Raw genomic sequence first — 13641 nt, 5'->3', positions numbered from 1 at the left:
GAAATTCAACGAGCTCTAGAAGGAAGCTCCAGGTGAGTGTCCCAGCTGTGGCTGGTGGGGCGGCAGAGGGAAGTGGAAAATAGACAGAGGCAAGCCATGTTTATTTCCTTCTGCTTAGCTACAAGGCAGGGCTGTCTCAAGTCATTTTGCTGCCCTGAGTGAGTAGTAAGGGAGGACAGCCTCATGGTAACAGGTATGGTTTCCTCCACCCCTGACTTATGTTGATTTGGGGTTATGCAGTGGCAGCTAAGATAGAAAAGTGCCTCCTCCTATGCCATGTCTTCTGGGTTCCAAGGGTCTGGAAAGCAGTTCCATAGCCAGGAACAGGGTTGCCAAATATGGGTTGGGAAATACCTGGAGATTTTAGGGGTGGAGCCTGAGGAGGGCGGCGTTTGGGGAGGGGCGTAGGGTTGCCATGTCAGTTGGACAAGCCAGCGGGGGACTTACTGGGAGACTCCAGGAGTGGGGAGGGAAGATGTGTGACGTGTCCCTGTCACTTCCGGGTGACGCAGGCACGTCGGAGACATCAGGGGCAACATCTTAGTTCGTGGGCAAAATTCTATGGTAGAATTTAGCTTCTAATTCTGGGGACCAGGACGGACCCTGCTCACTGGGGGGACCGGGCAACCCTAGAGGGGAGGGACTTCAATGGGGCATGATGCCATCGAGTCCACCTTCCAAAGTGGCCATTTTCTCCAAGTTAACGTATCTCCGTTGCCTGGAGATCAGTTGTAATAGCGGGAGATCTCCAGCTACCCCCTGGAGGTTGGCAGCCCAAATGGGGAAGAAGAGGATTATGATTACTGCTACAGAAGCACCCCAATAATGTTTCCAGAGTTTCACAGGGTAAAAGGGAGAGATCCTTCCCTACAAAGAATTTATAATCTCCATGCAAGGCATAGGATTGCCAATCAACAGGTGGGGTGTGGTTCTCCTAGAATTATAGCTCATCTCCAGACTACAGGGGTCAGTTCCCCTGGAGAAAATGGCTCCTTTGGTGGGTGGGCTCTATGGCACTGGACCCCACGGAAGCCCCTCCCCTCCTCAAACCCTGCTCTCCTTAGGCTCCACCCCCAAATCTCCAGGAATATCCCAGCCCAGAGCTGGCAACCCTATAAGACCAGGACAGCAAAGGATTGCAGTAAGCAACCACAGTTATGCAGGTTTTGACCGGTGTGTGTGTGAGAGAGATTAAACATTAAAGGCAGAAGGTCAGGATAACAAGGCAGTAGACAGAATAGTGTGTTTCCTCTCAAGTGGGAGTCTCATTTCATATCACAGATAATAGTGGTAGAAAGAATAGTCCTCCGTGGATTTCTCTAATCTCCTTTTGAAAATAAGATTACAAACAATTTAGAGAAGGATAAACTTGCAGTCCTGAAGACTCGGAGTGGGATCCTTGCCCTCACAGTTTCTCCCTTGTCCACCAGCGCTGTGATCTCGTTTGAATTTCCTCACGAGGAGTTACTGGCCCACTGCCTCAGACTTTTGTTCAGCATTAGGCGCTCGTAGCAGAAAAACAGAATAGTGTATTCGTCTTGATCCCTTGTGCAAAGCACTCGTTGAAAGGGGGAACATATCCACTGTGCTTAGTTGGATCGACTCTGTTATCTCATTATTTTTTTTTAATTATTGAGTGCTGTTTTTATAGGGAAACATTGTCGAGTTTCCTTTGTATTATTGGCCCTCTCGGCAGCAGCTTCATAGTACAATGTTTCACATATTTTCAGAATGAAGTGGTGACCCGTTATTCCCTCGACCTTTCGGCAGTGGCGCCCCGTGATTGGCTACCCAGCCTCTCTCAGCTAATCTATGGGGAACGGGTGGGCGAGGCAGTCAATGGACGCCACAGACGCATCAGCAGTGACAGGGGCCAGTTAAATATTCCAGATTGTATAACTTTGAGCTGTAACTTTGGGCTGCACATGGCTGCATAGTTTCAGCCCCAGGTGACGGAACACAATGGAAATACAGAAGCGGATAGAGAACGTGTGCAAAGCTGCGACGTACACTAGATTAGCATACCAGCACAACATCCGCCCAGACTTCTGGCATGATAATTAGGCATACGTATCTGCTTTGGAGGGACCCTAGGCCAGTTTGCGCAAGACGCTATGCAAATCGAACATCCCCCAAGGGAAACGTTTTGCCTTTTTCCAGCGTCACGTTAAGTCGGGCCCTCGTTTTTAAATTCTCCCAAAGACAAAATTTTTAAAATGGCTTTTTTTTTCATTGCTAGCATCTAGAAAGCCATGGGGAGTATCCGCCTTCCTCCTCACTTCCCCCAAAGTGATAACTTCTCACAACACAATTCAGTAATTTCCTAGTTTCCAGAGGGGGCTTTTTGCTACTTTGGGGCTCCTCTGTTAAAGGCCTTGTATTCACATTCCTGCATTCCCATCGCCTGGGAAGGGCCAGGTCAGCATTCCATAAAACGTGCGCATAACATGGGCTGGGAGAAGACAGCCCTCCTCTCTGGCCGCCTCATCATCAACTACCCGCACCTCCTTGGGGAGGTCACCCGACACGCTGAGCAACTAAGCCCTTTCGCAAGCGGGCCTGGACGGTCACGGAACTGACCAACGGGTTCCCGAGCGCCGGTTGGGAACAAGACTTGAGCAATGACCCACAAACGAAACACACCACTAATATATACCAGCCGCAACCAATGTTCAGAATTACAACAGCCCTTCCCCCATAAGCATGAATAGCTACATGGATCTCAGCCTCACCAAACCCAGAGTCCAGCAAACGAAAAAACTGCTACAACATCTGGATGAACCTTGACGAGGCGAAAATAATGGGCAGATAGAGGGCTGGCATCTGGCAATCTTGCATCTCTGCATGTGGTGGGGGGAAAGCTCCCACAGAGGAGTGTTAGGATGTAAATTCTGAATGTTTTCAAAGGGTTCAGCCATCGTCTCTCTGGGTTCTGCCTGTACCTCCATCCCCCCCCCCTTAAGATTGAAGAAATCAGTGACTGGTCCCTCTGGAAACTGATCTAATGGATTGTGGAATGTAGCGAGAGTAATTAGGGCCTGGCACAGTTTCCCCCAGGCAATCCCCCAGAGTTTCTCCACCAGACTGTTTTGCAGAACAGTTACAAACAGAGAAGAATGAATGACTTCACAAATCCCCTTTTCATTCGCAAACACCAAAAAAGTTGCCTTATGTTTTCCCTTCCTTCGTTAACAGAGTCTGGCTCACTGTCACTGTTTTGGTAATCAGGATTCGAAAGCATCCCCGCTCCAAGAGTGAATAGCTCGTATTTTAGCAATGTATGCCAGACAGCTGCATTAAAAAAAATAAAATAAAAGTGTATGACTGATTAACTCTGGAAGCCAAATGAGCATTTAAAAATGCTCAGTATAAAGGGGAACGTTGGAAGAACCAACAAAAATTTTAATCATATGGTTTGTTCGTTTGTTTTTTAAAAAGCCAGCCTAGTAATGACTTGTTGCATTACTGGGCTTCTAACAATAATTCGTTTAGGATTGATTATTTTTTTAAGCCACGTGCAGCACAAAAGACAGAAATCCTCCAGCTTTAAAGAAACGAAATCAACAAGCCAAAAACTAATGTATTTCACTGTGACTGCAGTGAACGTGGATTTACAGAATCTGAGTTACATGAAAATATTATCACAAGGTGATATTTTTCTGTCATTATTTTCTGTCATTATCTGGAATCTTTCTAATACGGCGCCCTGTGGGGAAACCGAGGTAGAGTCACGCGGAAACACAACTGATAAAGCTCAACATTGCATTGGCTACAGTTGTACTGCTATTTTGCCAGGGGACATGCATTCCTGAAAATGACCATGTTAGATTAACAGGAAGGAGGAGGAGGAGGAGGAGATTGGATTTATACCCCGCCCTTCACTACCCGAAGGAGTCTCAGAGCGGTTTACAAACTCCTTTCCCTTACCCTCCCCACAACAGACACCAGCTGTGAGGTAGGCGGGGCTGAGAGAGCTCTGACAGAAGCTGCTCTTTTTCAAGAACACCTCTGACAGAACTATGGCTAGCCCGACGTCATCCAGCCAGGTGCAAGTGGAGGAGTGGGGAATCAAACCCGGTTCTCCCAGATTAGAGTCCACGCATCTAACCACTACGCCAAACTGGAAGGTGCTGTGGCTCAAGAGGAAGAACATCGGCTTTGCAGGTACAGGGTCCCCCAAGTTCAATCCCAGACCTCTCCAGCGGAAAGGAGGGCCTCAGGTAGCTGTAAAGGTAAAGGTTCCCTTGCTCGAAAGCCAGTCGAATCCGACTCTAGGGTTGCGGTGCTCATCTCCATTTCAAAGCCAAAGAGCCAGCGCTGTCCGAAGACGTTTCCGTGGTCATGTGGCCGGCATGACTAAACACCAAGGCGCACGGAACGCTGTTACCTTCCCACCGAAGTGGTCCCTATTTATCTACTTGCAATTTCTTGCTTTCGAACTGCTAGGTTGGCAGGATCTGGAACTAGAGACAGGAGCTCACCCTGTCTTGCGGCACCCGGGTCTTGAACCGCTGAACTACTGACCTTCCACAGCCTGCAGTTCAGCGTCTTAACCACTTGAGCCACCGCAGCTCCTCAGGTAGCTGTGCTGGTGCCTAAATACGTGTTACACAGTTGACAGATGGGAGTTCACCTAGCTGTGGGGCTGTTGTTTCTTATTTTTTTAATTTATGTGATTTATTGCCCACCCTTCCCTGCACAGCAGGGCTCAGTGTGGATAACATCAGTTATCAGAAACAATATTAAAACAATAAATATGGATTAATCAATTAAAACCCTTTAAAACATCAGTTAATACGAATCGACTAGTGCATCTTCTCCCGAAGGGAGGTTCTAGGTCATGTGCATCGATAAGTAATGGATCGACGCCGTAGCAGAGCGGGCAGGCTAGAAAGACAGGAAAGACAGGTGAACTACCACTGCCTCAACCACAGGCCTGACGGAACATCTCTGTTTTCTAGGCCCTGCAGAACTGCATTAGATCCTGTGGGGCCCGGATCTCACTTGGGAGAGCATTCCACCGAGCTGGGAGCAAAGCTGAGAAGGTTCTGGCTCTGGTTGAGGCTAAGCGGATATTTTTCGGGCCAGGGATGACAAGCAGAGTTTGATCCACTGAGTGCAATGCTCATACCGGGAGAGACAGTCCCGGCCCGTCAGAGTGGGACACGCTCTGTATGTTGCCTAGGGTTGCCAGCTCTGGGTTGGGAAATACTTGGAGATTTTGGGGTGGAGGCTCGGTTTGGGTGGGATCTGGAGAGAGGTGGGACCTCAGCAGGGTACGATGCCATAGACTCCAACCTCCGAAGCAGCCATTCTTCTCTAGGGGGACTGATCTCTGCCGACTGGAGATCCATCGTAATAGTGAGAGATCTCCAGGTGCACCTGGAGGTTGGCAAACCCAACTGTAGGCCACAGCCTTAAGGAGCTCATCCAGACAGTGTTAAAAGGTGAGAAGGAGAACATTTAACAACCAGGATGCAAAAGCTACGCCAGTCAACCTGCACTGTACATAAGAATAGGTCTGGGGTGTTTTTTTTAATTGAGTTTAATGGGGAGGCAAGCAACAGGCTAAGAGGCAGCAATTTTCTAAGTGGGTAATGTGAAGCAGGTTAACGCATGACCCTGTTTTGAGCGCTAATAAATCAGGGGGGGAAATGCAGCTAGGCAAGGGTGGGGGTTGCTGGAAATTTCTGGAGCTGAGCAGAGCAGAAATGGAAGTCATTTAGATCTCATTTATCTGGATACCTTTTCATGCCGCAGCTGGGCTCGATCACTAGGACATCTAAGTGCTAGCCAAAATTGAAGTCGGAGCCCCAACATTAGAATGGAAAGGTACTCTGTTTTCATCTCAGGGGAGGAGAGGGGGGCAGAGTTGTGTGACTTTATCCATGTGGCCCATACGAAGTATTTGGGATCTTTGTACATAAAAGGCCTTTTTTTTAAAGGGGGGGAAGGTTTGGGGGGAGAAGCCTAGACTAGATTATCCTGCTGCACTCCCCCAAAGTACAGGATTTTTATTCACGCTGTTTCTGTCAGCACACTAGATATTCTGTGCATGTCTTTACTTAAAAAAACCCAACCCTACTTTTTCCTTCTCAATAAGTAGGGGAGATGCACTCTTCGGCACGGGGGGGGGGGCAATACACAGGGGGGCTCATGGCAGCTTTGCCCGAGTGGTGGTTGTGTTGTTGCCCCGGGCCAAAAACCCCTGTGGGGCCTCCTCCCAGGCTGCTACAAACAGAACAATAAGTAAATATCCCTGACCTGGATAGCCCCAGCTAGCCCGATCTCATCACATCTCGGGTGCTAAGCAAGGTTGGCCCTGATCAGTATTTGGAAGGGAGGCCTCCAAGGAATACCAGGGTTGTGACGTGGAGATAGGCAGGGCTCTTTTTGTAGAAAAAGCCCAGCAGGAACTCATTAGTATAATAGGCCACACCCAATAGCAGGAACTCATTAGCATATTAGGCCACACCCCTGCCAGCACAGCTCATTAGCACATTAGGATGCACCCCCATGTTACCAGAAGTGTGGTTATCCAGCCACACCCACCTTTTGCTTCTTATTCTGTTTACCTTGTTTGTTGTCAAAACCCAGGACTTTTTTTGTAGCAGGAGCTCCTTTGCATGTTAGGCCACACACCCCTAATGTAGCCAATTCTAATAAGTTCCTGCTGTTGGGTGTGGCCTATTATGCTAATGAGTTCTTGCTGGGCGTGGCCAACTTGAGAGCCAGCCAGAACTCCATACCAGTGCGTTCCTGCCCAAATATAGCCCTGGAGATAGGCAATGACAAACCACCTCTGAACGTCTCTTGCCTTGAAAACCTTATGGGGTTGCCATAAGTCATCTGTGACTTGATGGCACACATGCACACAAACATGCACGTGCTAAATAAATGATACTTTGCTGGCCTTTAACGGTACCTTAAAATCTGCCACCAGCCAAAATTACGTCATCCTGCCTAATGGCAGGGTCTGGCGCTGCATAACAGTAATCCGGAGTTCCAGATTACCTGGTCTTGTTTCCAGAGTGGAAACAATGGATTGGAAATAAGGTTGCCGGGGTTGTGTGTGGAGGGATAGGGTCACCAGCTCCTGGTTGGGGAACTCATGGAAATTTGGGGGTGGAGCCTGGGGAGGACAGGGACCCCAGTGGGGTACAATGCTATAGAGTACATCCTCCAAAAGATCCATTTTCTCCAGGGGAACTGATCTCTGTAGTCTGGAGATGTCCTAGACAAGGCACCATGTATATATATATTTTTTAAAAAAACATAGTCTATACCAACCCCCCAACCCTCAAAGTCTGTCAAAAATCACAGCTATGTGTCCCCAGCCGAAGACTCCTACCTGTGGCTGCACCTGAGACAGTAACAGAATCACCATCAACTGCAACACAGGCTAATGACCAATGGCAATATTCTCCAATAGTCTTGGATCTCCAAGTAAAAGTATTTGTACATTTCCATGGATTCACATTTGTGGACTGTGTTGCTGGATAAACCAGTACTCATCTTGCCAATGTATGACAAGAGTCACTTGTCTTTATCCTTAATAGGCACGGAAATCATTGCTCTGGTCTACAGAAAAAGCCCATAAGACACTGAATGCTTTTGGATTGCTAATCCCTGCTGTTCTGACCTCCAAATTCACATTTCGATTTTGCTTCGTCCTTGTATAAATCGAACACTTGCTCCATTTTCTGTTCCCCTGCTCCAAATCCTTCCTGGTCAATGTGCGTACTTTTCAACCACATTTGTGTGCATCAACAAACAGGTGTTATCATGGCGGGAATGCACAATATATTAAAAATCACAGGTGTGATATGTCTACACACCATACGCATTGTGTACAAAAGCAGTACAACAGGTGTACACAACACAGATGACTGCAAAACTGACAGTGAAAAGCAGGACCAAAGCAATGGATTAAACATATCAATGGATATAAAAAGAAAGGAAAGAGGAGACATTTGCTCATCCCTAATTTATACCACTTCTGATGGCAGGTGGGAGGATTACCTGCTCTGTTGCCACCTGCTCTGCTTTGTGAATTAGTTTGTTGATGGCAAGTAATAACTTGTGCAATTCAACTCTTTCCTCTCTGTGTGTGCGTATTTTTGTTTGATGTACACTGTAAACTGCTTGGAATCTGCACGGTGTGGAAGAAAGCATGTTACAAGGGCCCTAAATAAAGAAATCAAAGGACCAATACTTTCCCATCCAGCTAGATTCGAGCATAAGGATTCTTGGCAACAGATCTTCGTACAGAGCTGTTTTCTTCCTAGTGGAGCATTTAAGCATGCAACCCTGTGGCTCCCGCTGCCTTAAGGTACAGTCCAGAAATGAACACACAAAGTTGCCTTCTACTGAATCAGATCCTTGGTCCATAGAACTCAGTGTTGTCTAAGACTGGCAGCGGCTCTCCAAGGTCTCAGGCAGAGGTCTTTCACATCACCTGCTACCTGATCCTTTGAACTGGACACAACGGAGATTGAACTTGGGACCTTCTGCATGCCAAACAGAAGCTCTACCACTGACCCACAGCCTGTCCAAATGGCTGCCCTTATGACTAGGGATGCTCGAACACCTGTCAATTCGGCTTGCATCCTCTTCACCAGTTGCAAACACAGACCTGATTTTTCGATGACCGGCTCAACAGTCTGCTGACCTGTTCAGCTTTTTTTTTTCAGCAGGGCGTTTCACTGCATTCTCTATTAACCATGCAGTACAGCTCAGTTGGCTTTGGGAGCAGGTGTGTTCTCACACAGCCCAACTGAGTTCTCTTATACCCCCCATCCTTGCTGAGTAACGGCTCCACTCAGCAGGCAGTTAAACCGACAATTAGACTGCTCACGAATCATATGAAAGTCATCAATAAATGCATTTCAGTGAAATCCTAGCCTTTGGTATCGTTGAAGCAGTCCTTCGTGATGCTAATGGCCACCAACCACTTTGCAACGGCAGCGTCTATGCTCATGCACCGTTTGGGAGAGCCTGATGCAAACCTGTACGGCAGGCATTTTTTTTAAAAAAAATCCCGCTTTTCTCCCTGATCAGAGACCCAAAGCAGCTTTCCACATTGTCCCCACACACACACACACACACACTTAATCTTCACAACAACCGTATTAGGTTAGGCTAGGCTGAAAGATTGTGACAGATGCAAGATGACCTGGTAGACTTCCATAGTTGAGCCAGGGATTCAAACCCAGGTCATAGACCTGGCACGGTCCAAACAGACTGAGACATGTTTGCAGAAAAATTCGCAGTATCCCTAACCCAGAGGCCCAGGCTACTGTTACACAAAGACTTCCATCTTTGACTTTGGTTCTTTCCCTTATTGCTGTGCATTCTGCTTTCTTCATTTCCCCTTGTCAGATCTGAAATACTCGTCATCCCCTTCCCATTTTCCCACTTGGCCATCTCGCATCCAAGACGGACTTACTGGACTTTATTAATTGCTGACACTTTGACAGGATCGTTCTTGTTGTTCAGGGCTCTTTTTGTAGAAAAAGCCCAGCAGGAACTCATTAGCATAATAGGCCACACCCAACAGCAGATACTTATTCGCCTATTAGGCCACACCCTTGACAGCACAGCTCATTCGCATATTAGGCCACACCCCCATGTTACCAGAAGTGTGCTCATCCAGCCACACCCACCTTTTGCTTCTTATTCTGTTTACCTTGTTTGTTGTCAAAACCCAGGGCCTTTTTTTGTTGCAGGAACCCTTTGCATGTTAGGCCACACACCCCTAATGTAGCGAATCCTAATGAGTTTCTGCTGTTGGGTGTGGCCTATTATGCTAATGAGTTCCTGCTAGGCGTGGCCAACTTGGAAGCCAGCCGGAACTCCGTTTCTGTGCGTTCCTGCCCAAAAATAGAGCTGCAGCCGATGAGACTAGGTCAGGGGTCCCCAAACTTTTCGAGCATGAGGGCACACCTGGAATTCTGACACGGAATGGTGGGCACAGCAACAAAATGGCTGCCACAAATGGCTTCCACAGGAGATGGAGCCCGCCACAGAATGATTGACACAGCTTAACTTCAGTAACACAGTTACTGTAACACAGCTGCTACTAAAGCAACATTTTAAAAAAATCTGCACAGTCAATCAGATCTCCAGTAGCCAATCAGCAACCCTGCTGGGTAAAAGCCCTACCTGGCCCCACCCACTTCCTAAATACAATTGGTGGGCATCCAAAACAGTGTCGGTGGGCACCATGGTGCCCTGTGCACAATGTTGGGGAGGGGACCCCTAGAATAGACAACATTGAGCTAGATGGACGAATGGTCTGACTATGTGTAAGGCAGCATCACATGTCCATATGACCACATGTATTGTGAACAGAGATGGGATGGGTTCTATCCAGTTAGAAGCATTTCTGACCAGACCCAGGACTCTCTACTTCTCTCTGGCTCCAGACCCATTCTGGAAATACGATGAGGCTGTATCCCTCCTTGGAAGGTTATTTAGGATTTTCTCACATTTTTTTCTGTAGAGTAATTAACTTACTTCCCTTCTCTCTTTTCAAAAGTTATATAGTTTTGCTTTCATTTTTAAAAAAATACTTCCCGTTTTTAATCCATTTGGCATAGTGGCTGGTGCGTTGGCTAACGCTGGGGAGATCCAGGTTCCAAATTTCCATTGTGTCTTGAAACTCCTTGGTTGAGCTTGGCCCGTCACCCTCTGTCAACCCAGCCTACCTCACAGGGTAGTTTTGAGGGGGGAAATGTATGAGGGGAGAGGACCACAGGTGACACTTTGAGCGGCTTGGAGAAAAACTGGGATGAAAAGTAAGAGACAGAAACCGCTTCTGGTTTTGTGGCAATACACTGTTTTCTATTTTCCAACTGTTACTAACTTCCGATTCTCATTACTTTAGCATTATTGTTTTATGGGTTGTTAATTGTGAGCCGTTGGGAGCAATTGTGCATTTTATGTGCCATCAAGTCGCTTCCGACTTATGGCAGATCTGTAAATCAATGACCTCCAAAACATCCTATCACTGACAACCTTGCTCAGGTATTAAAAGAACTCTTTGTTTTCAGAGAGGAACTCTGTTAATGCTTCTTAACTTCCTGTTTCCCATATGGATCATTGCTGATATACCCAACCCCCTCCGTCACCACCAGGCATGGCCATTTACCCAATAATGAGAGAGTGGGAAGGCGTTCCAATCTCTGGTTACCATGCGTTGTCAGGCAAGGTATGTTTTGATTGGCTAGGAGTTGGGCATCCCACTCCAGCCTCTTCTATTGATCATGTGTCATGTCGGGGAATGCTTTTGATATGGTAATGTACTGGGCATAGCTCGTCCCATGCTTGGGAAGGCACCGGCAAGTCGCTCTCTCCCGGCAGAGGTGTCAAAGAGTCTTGTATATGGAGATGCGGCCTGGCCATCTGGCAAGCCATTTGCACAGGTGACAGGAATCACACGGTAGTGTTCCCAGTAAGGCCATCTGGCCCAAGCAGGGAGGATTTTAGAAAAGCCTTTTTCTAAACAGCGGCTTCCTTTACTGAGTCAATCCATCTCATGTCAAGACTTCCTCTTTGCCTACCACCACCAGCTTTTCCTGGCATTATTCTCTTTTCCCGTGAGTCTTTCCTCTGAGCTATTATGAAATGGGAAAAGTGGCGCATAAGTATCCTAAATAAATAATACAACAATAAAAGTAACCTGAATAAACAATGGCCCCGGTCATGCTTGGCAGACCTTAAGCAATTTTGGAACTGGTCGGTCCTGCATTTCACTTGTTGCCCTTTAGAGCCAGCGTGGTGTTGTGGTTCAAGTGTCAGACTAGGATCTGGGAAATCCAGGGTCGAATCCCCACTTGTGCCACGGAAGCTCGCTGGGTGACCTTGGGCCAATCCCACTCTCTCAGCCTAACCTACCTCCCAGGGTTGTTGTGAGGATAAATGGAGGAGAGGAGAATGATGCAAGCCACTCTGGCTCCCCGTTGAGGTGAAAGGTGGGATATAAATATAATAAAATAATAATAAGAAGGGATCTCACTCAGGTTGCTGCCATCAGGATCCCTTGGCAACAGAACACGCCCTTCAAGTCCAAACTGGGGTGTGGCCACCCTTCTCCCCAGCGTGATGGGTAGCAAGGAGGAAACAGCTCCTTTCTTTGCAAAAATTACTGACGGGACCAAACGATGAAGCTGACCCGCAATTTTGTGGAGTTTGGGCTGTTTGTGGGAGGCACTGGCCCCCAGAAATACCTTGGTTGGGGTCGATGCCTCTGCCCCACCCTTACCCCGGAGGACTGCAAGCCCCACTGAAGGCATGCTCAGCCAGCAAGCCCCCGAGGCCGGGGAAGTTGTCTGCCAGGTCACAGCAGGGCATGGCCTTGATGCAGTCTACCCTGGAGTCAGCCAGCCTGAGGGAGCTTCGCTGGCTCTCAGCAGAGTGCTCGGCAGCAGAAGCCAACCCACCCGAGTTCGCACCAGGGAGGACCTGGCACTGAGACCCAGGAGAGCTCTGAGTATTATTCTGACAAAGGGTCAGTGAGAGCAGGCAGCACTGGGGATCCCCCAGAATTACAGCTCATCTCCAGACTACAGAGATCAGTTCCCCTGGAGAAAATGGCTGCTTTGGAGGGTGGACTCCATGATGCTATACCCCACTGAGACCCCTGTCCACCCCAGGCTCAATCCCCAGATTCCAGAAGTTTCCTGATTAGGGTTTGGCAGCCCGAGGCAACCCTATCAGTTCCCCTGGAGAAAATGGCTGCTTTGGAGGGTGGCCTCTATAACATTGTACCCCACTGAGGTCTCTGTCCTCCACAGGCTCCATCCCCAAATCTCCAGGAGTTTCCCAAACTGGGTTTGGCAGCCCTACCCCTCCATACCCTGCTAGCGGCCAGGGGGGACCTGGCAACCCTAGGCAGCACTGGCCTTCTTAGAGGAGGTCAGGCAGGGCAGCCAGCTCCTTAAAGAGGTCGAAGGGGAAGGGCCAGTGAGCTCACCCATCTAAGACAAGGATCCATTGACTCAGGGGCCTGTCAGTCCCCAGAACTGGGTTGGGGAGAGGGGGTTGTCTGAGCTCAGGGTTGGCCCTCCCTTTGGGAAGCAGGAACAACTACGGAGGAAGGGACAGGCCTGGGACTACGTAATTGGAAGAGCAGAGGGTGGGAACTGGGTGAAGAGAAACCCCCTCCTCTTGCTCTATTTTGAGGTTCTGTCCTGGGACGCTTGCCCAACTAAAGCAACCCTGGAGAGTGATACAGCTCTGGACTCAGATCTGAGCCCAGCGCAACCTGACATACCTGTTGTGAGGAAAATAAAATAGTGGGTTCAGAAAATTTAAAACCCATTTATACAGTTAATTTTATAAAGAAATCATAGTGTTCTTTCCCTCCTCTATTTCTGTAACTTTCCAAACAGCTAGCAGTACATGACTCCCAACATGATTTTGCTAGGCCTTTGTCTCAAGAGATATCTTTCCTCCGTCCTACACAGGAACTAACATCTGCATTACATTGTTCATGAACCTAAAGAACCTAAAGAATTTGAAAACATTTAGACCTAAAGAATTTGGAAACATTTAAGAATAAAAGATTGGTATGCACCTGCCTTTAAGTCAAGGAAGCCAGGATATTTGCAATACTAAGGCTTGCCTACATGCAGAAAC

General features: G+C 47.9%; 1 protein-coding gene across 1 annotated transcript in view; it reads right to left on the bottom strand.

The window, feature by feature from the left end:
• The window catches only part of ADGRD1 (adhesion G protein-coupled receptor D1), a 183192-nt gene that overhangs the window by 707 nt on the left and 168844 nt on the right, over window positions 1–13641 (bottom strand). The window lies entirely within an intron of this gene.

The sequence above is a fragment of the Gekko japonicus genome, unplaced genomic scaffold (assembly GCF_001447785.1).
Source record: "Gekko japonicus isolate JY-2015 unplaced genomic scaffold, Gekko_japonicus_V1.1 scaffold328, whole genome shotgun sequence".
Lineage (NCBI taxonomy): Eukaryota > Metazoa > Chordata > Lepidosauria > Squamata > Gekkonidae > Gekko > Gekko japonicus.
The sequence above is the reverse complement of the archived record's forward strand: the minus strand, read 5'-3'. Positions and strand labels throughout refer to the sequence as shown.